We start from the raw sequence: 11586 nt of genomic DNA, 5'->3' as shown, positions 1-11586 counted from the left end.
CACCATCAACAACATCCTAGCTCACACCAAAATGTTGGAAACCCAATTGACTCAACTAGCATCTTCAAGCTCATAAAGACAAAAGGGGCAATTACCACCTCAAAGTAATCCCCCAAGACATGAAACGGTTAGTGCCATTCACTTGAGGAGTGGTACAAGGTATGAAGCCCCGAAGAAGCAAGTTGAGGATGAAGTTGTTGAAGCTAGTGACAAAGAAGAAATTGTGCAAAACTCCAAGGATGGAGAACCATCAAAAGAAGAAATTTCAAAGAAAAATGAAGACAAGGTTAAGGAGAAGGAGCCCATTGTGATTAGACTTCCTTTTCCGAGTCGTCAAGCCAAGCCCAAATTTGATGGCCAACTTGGAAAATTTATGGAAATTGTGAAGAATTTGGAAGTCTCAATTCCTTTCACGGAATTAATCAATCACGTGCTGGACTATGCAAAATACATGAAGGACATTCTCACAAAGAAGAAGTCAATCCGGAAGCTTGAGACTATCGCCTTCACTAAGGTGAGTAGTGCAATACTTCAAGGGAGTTCACCTCCAAAACTCAAAGATCCGGGAAGCTTCTCAATACCGTGTGCCATTGGCGACACCACGATCAACAAAGCCTTATGTGATCTAGGGGCTAGTGTGAGTGTTATGCCGTACTCGATGAGTAAAAGGTTGGGGATGGGAGAGCTTAAATGCTCCAATATCACACTCCAAATAGCCGATAGATCGACGAAGACACCATTAGGGATATGGGAAGATGTTCCCGTAAGAGTTGGGAAGTTTTTCATCCCGGTGGACTTTGTCATTGTTGACATGGAAGAAGACTCCAATATTCCAATCATTCTAGGAAGACCTTTCTTGCACACCGCGGGTGCGGTGATTGATGTGAAGCATGGAGAGCTCACTCTAGAAGTGGGAGATAAGAGCATAACTTTCAATCTTGACAAGACCATGAGAGCTCCCCATTTGCATGAACCACGTTTTATGGTCGATCATTATAGCCGGAAGGATGATAGGATGAAGTCGGAATTCCAATGGAAGAAGAAAATTGATGATGCTCCATTCAAAGAGCAAGTGAATTGTAACAAAGAAAGCTTGAAAAGCTCACCAAAGTCAAGCAATGAAGAGGATGGCCTCATTGGCCAAGACAATAAAGTGGGAGAGTTGTCCTCTATCAACTCAAGAGATCTTTAGTGATCAAGTAGATGAAGTTTGTGGTCTTTGGGACAATGAGTTTGAAGGGATTTTCAATCCCTATATTGGTAATGCTATCGATAAAGACCGACATGAAGCACAACAAGGGCAAAGGTCTATTGAAGATCTGTATCATGATAATGAACAAGCTTTTGACTACTTCTTCAAGGTGTTGAGCAACATCAACAACACCTTGGACATGCCCCCATGACATCTCACTAAGGATGAGAGTTTGGTGGAGTCCTCCCTAAACCACCATTTGTAAATATATCTAACTCCCTAACTTGCATTTTAATTCTTACATTGCATTTTTATCACTTTTGGATTTTTATGCTTTGATCAAGATAATTATCATTTTTGAGAGAAGTGAAGGAGGGACTAATGATTTAATTGATGTGTAGTGCTTTAGCTTAGTGTGGGGATAGCAATTGCCTAGGCTATTCATGCCTTAGTAGTGCCCCTACAATGAGGAACACGGGATTTGAAGAATGAAAAATGACAAGGGATATGCAAGTGCACGGATGGAACTGAATCCGGGTAAAACAAGGAGAATCCGAGCGTCTTCAAGGGGAATCCGCTCATCTCCAGGAAATCCGCCCGTCTTTACCAGAATCCGCCCATCCATTTTAACTGAGAATTTGAAATTTTGGGACTGTCGAAGAATCCGAGCGTCCTGGTAGAGAAGACGCTCGTCTCCAGGAATCCGCCCGTCTTTGCAGGAAGACGCCCGTCTTTTTGCCTGTGAAAAACAAGAAAGCTTGCTGTCTCAGAATCGGCCCGTCTTCAGAGGAAGACGCTCGTCCTTCAAACAAAGAATCCGAGCGTCCCAGCTGAAAGACGCCCGTCTTTAGGCGAGAATCCTGAACCCAAAAATAGGCAGAATCCGAGCGTCCCAAAGGAAAGACGCACGTCTTCCCCTGCAGTTCAAAAATTTTCGGGTATTTCAAATACCCCTCCCACATTCATTCCTCCATTCATTCATTCAAAACACTACCCATAAACCCCAAAACTCAAAACCCTCATCCTCTCCATCACCAAAACATGATTTCCTCAATCAAATTCAACAAAATCAAATCCAAACTTCCTTTTAACAACAATTAATCACTCCTCTTCCAACAAAAATCAAACCAAGCACCAAAATCTTCAACCTTTGAGTCGATTTTTGAAATTATAAAGGCAAAGCCTTTCATCATAAAATCGATTTGGGTATACTTGGAAATTGAAGATTTTCACTCTTTTCTTGGTATTTTCATCAATGGCAAGGACAAAAGGATCAACAAAGGCACCTAAGGAGAAGACACTCTCAACAAGACAACAATGTCTTCAAGCAAAGAAAGCCTCATTGGCTATGGTGGTAGCTAGTTCAAACTTGGAAGTTCAACAACAAATTCCTCCCTTGGAAGCAACAACATCAACAACTCCGGAAATTGCTCAATTATCAAACTATCCGGAGGTAATTTTCATTTCTAACTCCTATAGGGATACATTTGCCAAGTATGCTAGGAAATCCTTTCTACCCACCAAATTCATATGTGAAGATGCCTTGAACAAATTGGGTGTCCTTGAACAAACAAAAGCCTTCTTTGAAGCCATGGGGTTGGGAAAATTGTTTGCTACAAGAGAATTGACATACCCCTCCCTTACCTTAGAATTCTTGAGTTCTTTGAAAGTTACTAAGGTAGAGACTAGAGAAAACATTGAGTTCCGCCTTGCCAATGTGAGTAGGCGCATCACCTTTGATGAATTGGGTAAAGCATTAGGTCTCAGTGATTCACCTAGCTATTACAAGAAGCCCGAAAAATATGACCCCGCTCCTCTTTGGGAGGCGATTTCCGGGTGGAAATTTGAGAACTATCATGCTAGTCGCGCTCTATTAGTCCACCATCCGGACATTAGAGTGTGGCATAAGGTCATCGGGAATACTACCATTGCAAGAAAAGACACTAACCACTTTACCAAGATCGATTGTGTTCTACTTGAGTCGGCCTTAAATATTGGAAGGGAATTCACCAAGCCTTACAATTCTCTAAGGCTTTTGGTGGAAAGATGGCTCAATGTTGATTGTGGAAAGCAAGGCACCACTTTTATTGTAAATGGAGGTCTAGTCACTCTTTTGGCTAAGTACTTTGATCCGAATTTCAACAAGGATAGCAAGTATGTGGCGAAAAAGGGGGGTCATCTCATTGACATGGATGCCATGATTAACAAGTACAAGTGGGTCACTCATAATCCTCTGGACACCAAATATGGGTGGCTCACCAATGATGCTAGATCTTTTACTTTGCCTTCCAAGATATGCCGTTTGAGTGTCCATCGGACCAACTACTTTCTTCCCCTCTCAAAAGAAGCCGAATACATCATCCGTCAACAAAGGGGTGAAATTGAAATGCCCTCCTCCTCCATTGTCACACCACCCTATCCATTCAAGTATAAAGAGTTCAAACCCGAAGGTGTTAAAGCAAGCAATGACTACATGACTCTACTTATGCAAGAGATGCACAAACAAGCTTATAAGGATCGGGAAGATGCATACATAGCCCAATATCCACCCCTACTTCATTTAGCTAGGCAAGGACTACTTGATCCTTCATGTCCTTTGCCTAGTTGGGCGGATAGGGAAGTCTTCTTTCCAAGTGAATCTAGGGGTGAGATACCGGGTGACGATGAGGTTGTCGGTGATGAGGTTGTTAATGAAGGCATTGATGAAGTGGTAAATGAAGAGGAAGAGGCTAATGAAGAAGAAGAAGATGATGAAGGAAGTGAGCAAGGAAGTGAAGAGGGAAGTGGTGATGAGTCCACTTCTATTGAGGAAGATGATGACAATGATGATATGGTGGAAGACTAGCAAGCTTTGGAGGTTCCTACCCTCTTGAGGTTTGTCTACTTCTTTCTTTGTTTTATTTATTTTATCTTGATCATGGTTGGAGAGTCCTAGCAACATAGAGGACTAACACCTCGGGCCCATTGAGGTGTTCTTATTTTATTGTTCCCACTTTTGAAAATCCAAATTGACAAATTTAGTTTCATGCATTGCATCTTGTGTGCATGAACTACCCCAACTTTAGGACATTAGAAATAATGTCTATCTCGGTTTGGGGAAGTACATGCATACGCAACGGGAGGTAATCTAAATTACGCTCTCCGTCATAAACAAAAACTCATGCATCATGTAGTGTAGATTAGTATAGCTTGCATTTAGTGTAGAATTCATGCATCATGTTTGCATAATTTCCCATCATTTTAGCCATTGAGGACAATGCCCATATTAGTATGGGGATGGGAATTCTAACTTAACTTTTATTCAAAAAATCCAAAAAATTTGAAAATTTTCAAAAAACCATAAAAATTTGAAAAATTTGAAAATCGAAAAACAAGTTCATTTCCTTTGTAGTGTAGTCATGTATATATTGTGTTTGTTCTATCCTTGTTCACATTGAGTGACTACGCCACATCCGAGACATGAGGATATTGAAGACCGCATGGTATGATCTTTCCAATCCCCTTTTTCCTCTTTATGTTAATGACTATGTGGCTTTATTTCGATTGATGCGGTATAACAATGTGAACTTAGGACTTGCATTTAGTTTATATGTCATATTAGTTGGTAGAATCATATGCATTAGGATGTATATATGTTAGTTGCATCATGGCATGTAGTTGCATGTTCGAAAATTTTGCGAAACCGTCTACTTGGGAAACTTGACAAGTGTATATAGGCCCTAGTATATGCTTTTTCTTCTTAAGACTTCGCTTGTTAGAATACTTGTAAAACACCCTAGGATGTGTAATGCTAGTATCCTTTGACCCATGGATTAAGGCCTAGTCAAGAGTACCTTGTGGTGTGATAACTCATTGGCTACCGTTTATTCCAAGGTGACCCTTGAAACCATGCATCCATCCATCATCCATGTTCTACCACATTTTTGTCATCAAAGGGAATGGGCACAAAAAGAAATTGATTTGAGTTCAATGAAATGAAAAGTGAAAAAAAGTTTGCAAAATGCATCAAAAGAAAAGAGAAGTAACAAAAATGAAAACTCCGATGCTTCAAATATAAGGCACCCTCACTACATATGGGGTGACTTTGAAAATGTTCAAAAGAAATGCAAAGAAAAGTTGAAAAGTTGTCAAGTGTTGAAATGCCAAAAATCAAAAGAAATGGCAAAAAGAAAGTGTTCTCAAATGTTATATGCCACAAGAAATTGGGGGGAAAACAACAAAAGCAAACTCCCAAAGTGAAACTCAAATTCTATCGATCCCTTTATCCATCATATCCATTTTTGTGCATGGTAGAGAGGGGACGACCTTTCTTCTTGTTTAGGCAAGAGGGGGAATTCCGCGATCCTCCAGTGTTTCTAACGCCATAGGGAGTCTACTCTTGACAAAAGCATTTAACGATTGAGGACAAAGGTACCCTAGCTTGACACAACTTGGAGGTGATTTATTGGTATCCTTCTAGGCTTAGTAGTTTGAAAAATTTGCATCTATGAAGGAGTGTGTACCCTTGAATTGCTTCCCTTGTAGATAATTTCCGCCACTTAGATGAGGAAAGTGGCTATTCTTTTGTAGATGCATCCATTACTTGATTTTGTGTGCTTTAATGTTTGGATGTGTCGCCATTTTGGCAAGACCCACCTTGCCTTGCAAGAAGGCATCCTACCTCATGGTTGTCTTGTTGTGAGTTGAAGGGGCAGAGTGAGACCCGCTAATTGTCTCATATCGGCTATGTTATTAGGTTAGTTTAAATAATGGTCCTAGTCTTTGTCACATCTTTACTCGGGACGAACAAAGGTTCGGTTTGGGGATATTTGATGTGACCATAATTAGAGCATATTTAGTCCCCGAATTAGCCTTGTTCCCATGCTTTTTAGTGCATATTTGGGTCATTTATTGTCTTTAGTTCTTTGTTTTACATATTCTTTGAGGTTTTGTGTCCTTGGTAGGAAAGGAGTGCAAACCTTGCATTTTCATGGAAAAATGAGGCTAAATTAATTGAATTCAATGACCAAGCATCAAGGAGAGACAAGATTTGAAGGCCTTTGTACATACTATAGTAGATGGGCAATGATGAGAAAATATCTTTTCATCCCCGAGGAAATCCTCAAGGATTTTATGAAGAAAAAGGAAGAAAAGAAGAAGGAATAAAACTGTTTGACAATCCGTGCGAATTGCTCTGAAGAAGCCCGCCCCTCACCCACAACCCGAGCGTCTTCCTCCACAAGACGCTCGGGCAAAAGCTCCACAAGATGCCCGTCTTTCCCCTCTGGACGCCCGTCCAGGAACGCCCAAATCTGCCCGTCCCGTGCTAAAGACGCCCGGATTCCCAGACAGTTCCATTTCGTCTTCTACAAGCTTCAAGGAAGGATGCACATCTTTTTCTAAGACCGGCGAAAAAGAGACCGGAGTCTCCTTAGAGACCGGCGATTCCTCAAGGACTTAATCATCATTTAAGCCTTTAGTAAACCCTAATTTATGTACCTAATCCCCACTATAAATACCCCATTAGTCTAATTAGAAGGGCATGTTCTTCTTAGCAATCTTTAGTGTAGTTAATATCAATCAAATCTCTCTTTAATCTTGTAATCAATATTTAATTAAGTTTTAATACAAGTTTTATTTCCTTAATCTCTCTCTTGTTCATCCTTTATTTTGAGTAATTGAAGATTATTTGGGTTATTATTGGGAGATTGACAACCTTCCAATCAAGCATCAAGTACTTCTTTTATTCTTTGCTTTATTATTGGAATCATTAGTAGGTATAATTCTCTTAATCCCTTTTTAATTATTGTTAATCACTTTCATTTATTCATCATGTTTCACTTTGTTGGTATGATTGACAACCTTGCTAGCATGTTCAACATGATAATGAGTGAGTAGTTTCCTTAGCTATGGTTAATGGGTAATTAGGGGAAACCAACATGGGGAATGATTCATGCTTAAATTAATATGCTTTCATAGTTTATTTGCTTGCTTGTTGTGATCTCAACTTATGCACATGTTATGTTTGATGAAATGCGAGCCTATGAATCCTTGCATTTTTTACCCATCACCTATCTTTTCAATGAGACTTGTAAGACATAAACCAACTCGAGTCTCATTAGACCATGCATATTGTTGAGTAGGGAAGATTAAGTCGACTTGTAGGTGTTGTACAATCTAATCGATTCGGCTCCGGGACCCAAACTTTCCTAGGATTGTAAGATATAAACCAACTCAATCCATCACAATAATAATTGCTTGCTTATAATTTGAGAACATGTTTGTATGATCAATTCCCATGAATCCCCTATGACCCCATGACACCCTAGTGCTTTTTATCAATTGTTTACATCCATTCTAATTCATCTTGCTTGTTTACTTTCATTGCTACTTAGTTTAGTGATCTTCTACTTCTAACCCCAATTGTGACACCCTTAGACACCACTAGTTGCAATAGAAATCTCATCTCAATTCCCGTCCCTTGGGATCTGACCTTTACTTGCCTCTTTACTAATTGTAGAGTTGTTTGTGAAGTTATAAATTGTGTTTTGGTCTAGGTGCTCCTAACGACAAGTACTGAAAACTAAACCCTCACGAGGGATCACGACCAGTATGATATATATTTAAAAATTAAATGCAATAAATATAACGGTTCTTTCTAAGAAAAATAAACATTAAATCGATTAGGATACGTCTGTCTCAACAGCTCGAGGATTAACCCACATGCCCTGCTTGTTTTTCTTGGTCTTCTCAAACAACCTGTAGGGTGTGGCCGACTCACCCTGAAAGTATCATAAAAACATAAATTGGTTATATTCGGTAATCATTAATATTAACAAATTTGTGAAAATAATAAATACAATATTTACCAATTCTTTGAAAGCATCGGAGCAACTCTTCCGACCTAGAGTGTAGGTGTTCAATGCTTTCCCGTCTTTACCACCCAACCTTCTATTTCCACTATTTTTTTTAGAAAGTTTGGCAAATTCGGGAACTGATTCTTCCCTATTCTTCAACTTCTCCCACCAAGTGACGGGGACCCATCATGGGTGTTTCTTTGAATATTTGACGAAATTAACAAGGGAGGTAATCCGCCTCATGATCGCCCTCTGCCACTCTGGCTTAGGGTTATAGTTAGGATCGACGGACTTCACATGATTTTATTGCAATTCAAAAACGAGTGTTAGTAACACGATTGATGACCTTAATTAAAAAAAATATTATTGAAGTAAATATTAATAAGTAACTTTCAAATTACCTTAAAGTAAATCCACATCTTCACAAGTTGTGCATGGCTCGCCTCACTCCATTTGGTGAAATACTCATCTCCGAGGTTACGAGTGAACGCCCAAGTGACATATTGTATGGTAGCCTTGTCATCTCACCTGAAAAACACATATATATATTAGAAATTCAAATATAATTATTTAACTGTAACATTTTTCATAAAAGTAAAAATAAAAAAACACTTACCAATGAGCATCTACTACTTCGGGGTCCTGTCAGAGAATCACCTGCATCCCCTCCTGCTCTGATGTTAGATTCTCAACATCCTCTGCATCATTAGTAACCTTCTCATTCTCCTCCTCGCGACGAGTTCTATTCCTATTACCACTCCCTACTATCTTTCGAATAAAACTTGCAATAGACACTAATTATAAACAATGAAAATTGTTAGTCCAGAAAAAATCGTTAGTACAAATTGTTAGTCCAAAAAAAATTACTTCCATAAACACTAACTATATAATTAGCCAATGTAAAATTCAATAAACACTAACTATATAATTAAACAAATTGTTAGTCCAAAAAAAAATTATTGCCATATACCCTAATTATTAACTTGCCATAAACACTAACACGAACAATGGAGTCAAACAAACCTATTAAAAGTGCTTCAAATTTGATTGAATTTTAAAATTCATACACTTGATTAAAATTAATACATTTGATTAAAATTTTCAATTCATAAAATTTGATTGAATGTTTAAAATTCATACATTAATATTGTAGAATTACAACTAGTTACCCTCACCCCCTCATTATCACTATCACTACAAATTAAAAGAGGTTCATCATCTGAAAAAAGCATTCCGACTTCTTCCTCTTCTTCCTCATTTTACTCCATTCTAGTTTCTTCAACTTCACCTTCATCCTCTTCTTCTCCGAAATCCCCGTCATATTCACCTTTACCCTTTTCCACAACCACCTCATATTCATCTTCACTCTCTGTCTCTTCCACCAAAATTTGTGAAATTGAGTGATGATTGACAATCACATCTTCTTGGAAGACAATTTCGTCAACAGGAGCATCAACATGTGATCTTGCCTTGATTTTAAAAACCGCAGACCATAGATTACCTTTCTTAGTGGTTGGATAAGGAGCATAACAATCTTGATCGACTTGAAAAGCTGCCATGAATGGATTATGTCCACGAAGTTTCTTTTTCTCCTTTACATCTACAAGTCCGTATACCTTATGGATACTAAGTCCTTGCGAGAAATTATCAAACCAATCATATTTAAACAATATCACCTTGTGCTCGGTATAATAAGCAAGCTTAATTATTTAATTTAGGGTTCCATAGTAGGTCAACCCTTCTATAGAATTCACACAAACCCCATTGCTTATGGTAGCTTTTAGAACATCAACTCCCTTCTTAAAAGCTCGAAATTTATAGCCATTGATAGAATATCATCTCCATGTCTTCACAATGTTACTAGGACCTAATGCTAGAACTATTATTAAAGGATCCTTCCATCTATAAGCCTATCAATAAAACATTAAGTTAATTAAGGTGTTATATTCTTCTCAATATTTAATAATAAATTCAAATGTGGTGTTTATTTTCAAAAGAAATGTATCACTTACTTCATTTCGGAACCATTTCGGAAAACTTTTGTCATATTTGCTCCAAACATCATCAGAGGACGTGACATCAGGAAATGTGAGTTTGATATGTGTCTCGAATTTCCTATATGTACCAAAAACATGTTTTAATTATATATTACCTATAATTTTGATCTAATTTGATAATTAAAAATATATTGAGTAATGATAAAGTAATAACTTACTTTTCAGAAGACACTAAAAATTCTCCACAATTCCTTAGCACATAAAAATGAGCTTCTTCATACTCTTTCTCATCCAAGTAACTTTGAATACATTTCCTGGTTGTACTTCCCATGTCATCGTTGAATAACTCAGGTAATTTTGAATTTAGTTGGTCATCGGAATTCACACCAACATCTAAGTCTTTTGCTTTTGTGTCAATATGATCTTCGAAATATAGAGAACTAAAATTTGAAATTTTCTGTAGCAAATAAGCGTTGCATATGGAACCCTCCTCCCGATCTTTGTTGCCAATCTTTTTTTATATATGATTAAGAAATCTCTCAAATGGATACATCCATCGATATTGAACAAGTCCTCCAACCTTCTCTTCATAAGGTAAGTGAAAAGGCAAATGCTCCATGGATTTGAAGAACGACGAGGGGAAATATCTTCTCTAACTTGCATATTATCTTGGCAATGTTTGACTCTAGACGTTCCATAGAATCAACTTTAATCGTAGAAGTACAATAGTCTCTAAAAAATTGGCTTATCTCAGTTATTGCATTCCAAGAACCCGTCTGGAGCAAATGTTTCAAGGCAACAAGAAGTAGTCATTCCATAAAGACATGACAATCATGAGTTTTCATTGAATGCAACACCATGTTTCAATGGTCAACACACCGACTCAAAACTGAAGCATAACCATCCGGGAATTTCAAATTAGCAACCCATTCACAAAAGCCTTTTTCTCCGCCGTATCTAGAACAAACCTAGATGATATGAGCCGTTTCAAGGAATGTTCTTTAAAGTTAGATTTACCCTTAGAGCCAAATGTACTTTTCTTAGGTACGTCCATCACCGTGTTGATAATTTGTTCAAAAAGGTTTTTCTCAATGTGCATAACATCTAAGTTGTGTCGAATCAACAACGTTTTCCAATAAGGAAGTCTTTTAATCTTTTAGATTCTTGATCAGAAGCATCAACTTTTTCGGCAAATCCTTTACCGAATCCCACTCCTCATCACCGGTTAATTTCGCTGCGGCTATACGATTCTCAGTTTTCCCGTTCTTTAAAAATGCTTACAATTGTTGCAGAAAGGATGATCAGATCTCAAGAACTCTTGGTGACAATCGAACCAACAAACCTTTTTGCTAATTTTAAGCCAAAAATATATATGTTCTTTTTCTTTACAATAAGGACAAGCACGGTATCCAGATGTGGACCAACAAGAAAGCATGCCATATGCAACGAAATCCTTGATCATCCAAAGTTATTTCAACTCTTTGATCAACGGTTGCAGGTAGACATCCAGAGTTGTCTTAGGGTTCTTAGGACCTGGCGCGAGTAGAGATAAGAACATAAA

Source organism: Silene latifolia, chromosome 3 (genome assembly GCF_048544455.1).
Source record: "Silene latifolia isolate original U9 population chromosome 3, ASM4854445v1, whole genome shotgun sequence".
Lineage (NCBI taxonomy): Eukaryota > Viridiplantae > Streptophyta > Magnoliopsida > Caryophyllales > Caryophyllaceae > Silene > Silene latifolia.
This window is presented reverse-complemented; position numbering follows the sequence as displayed.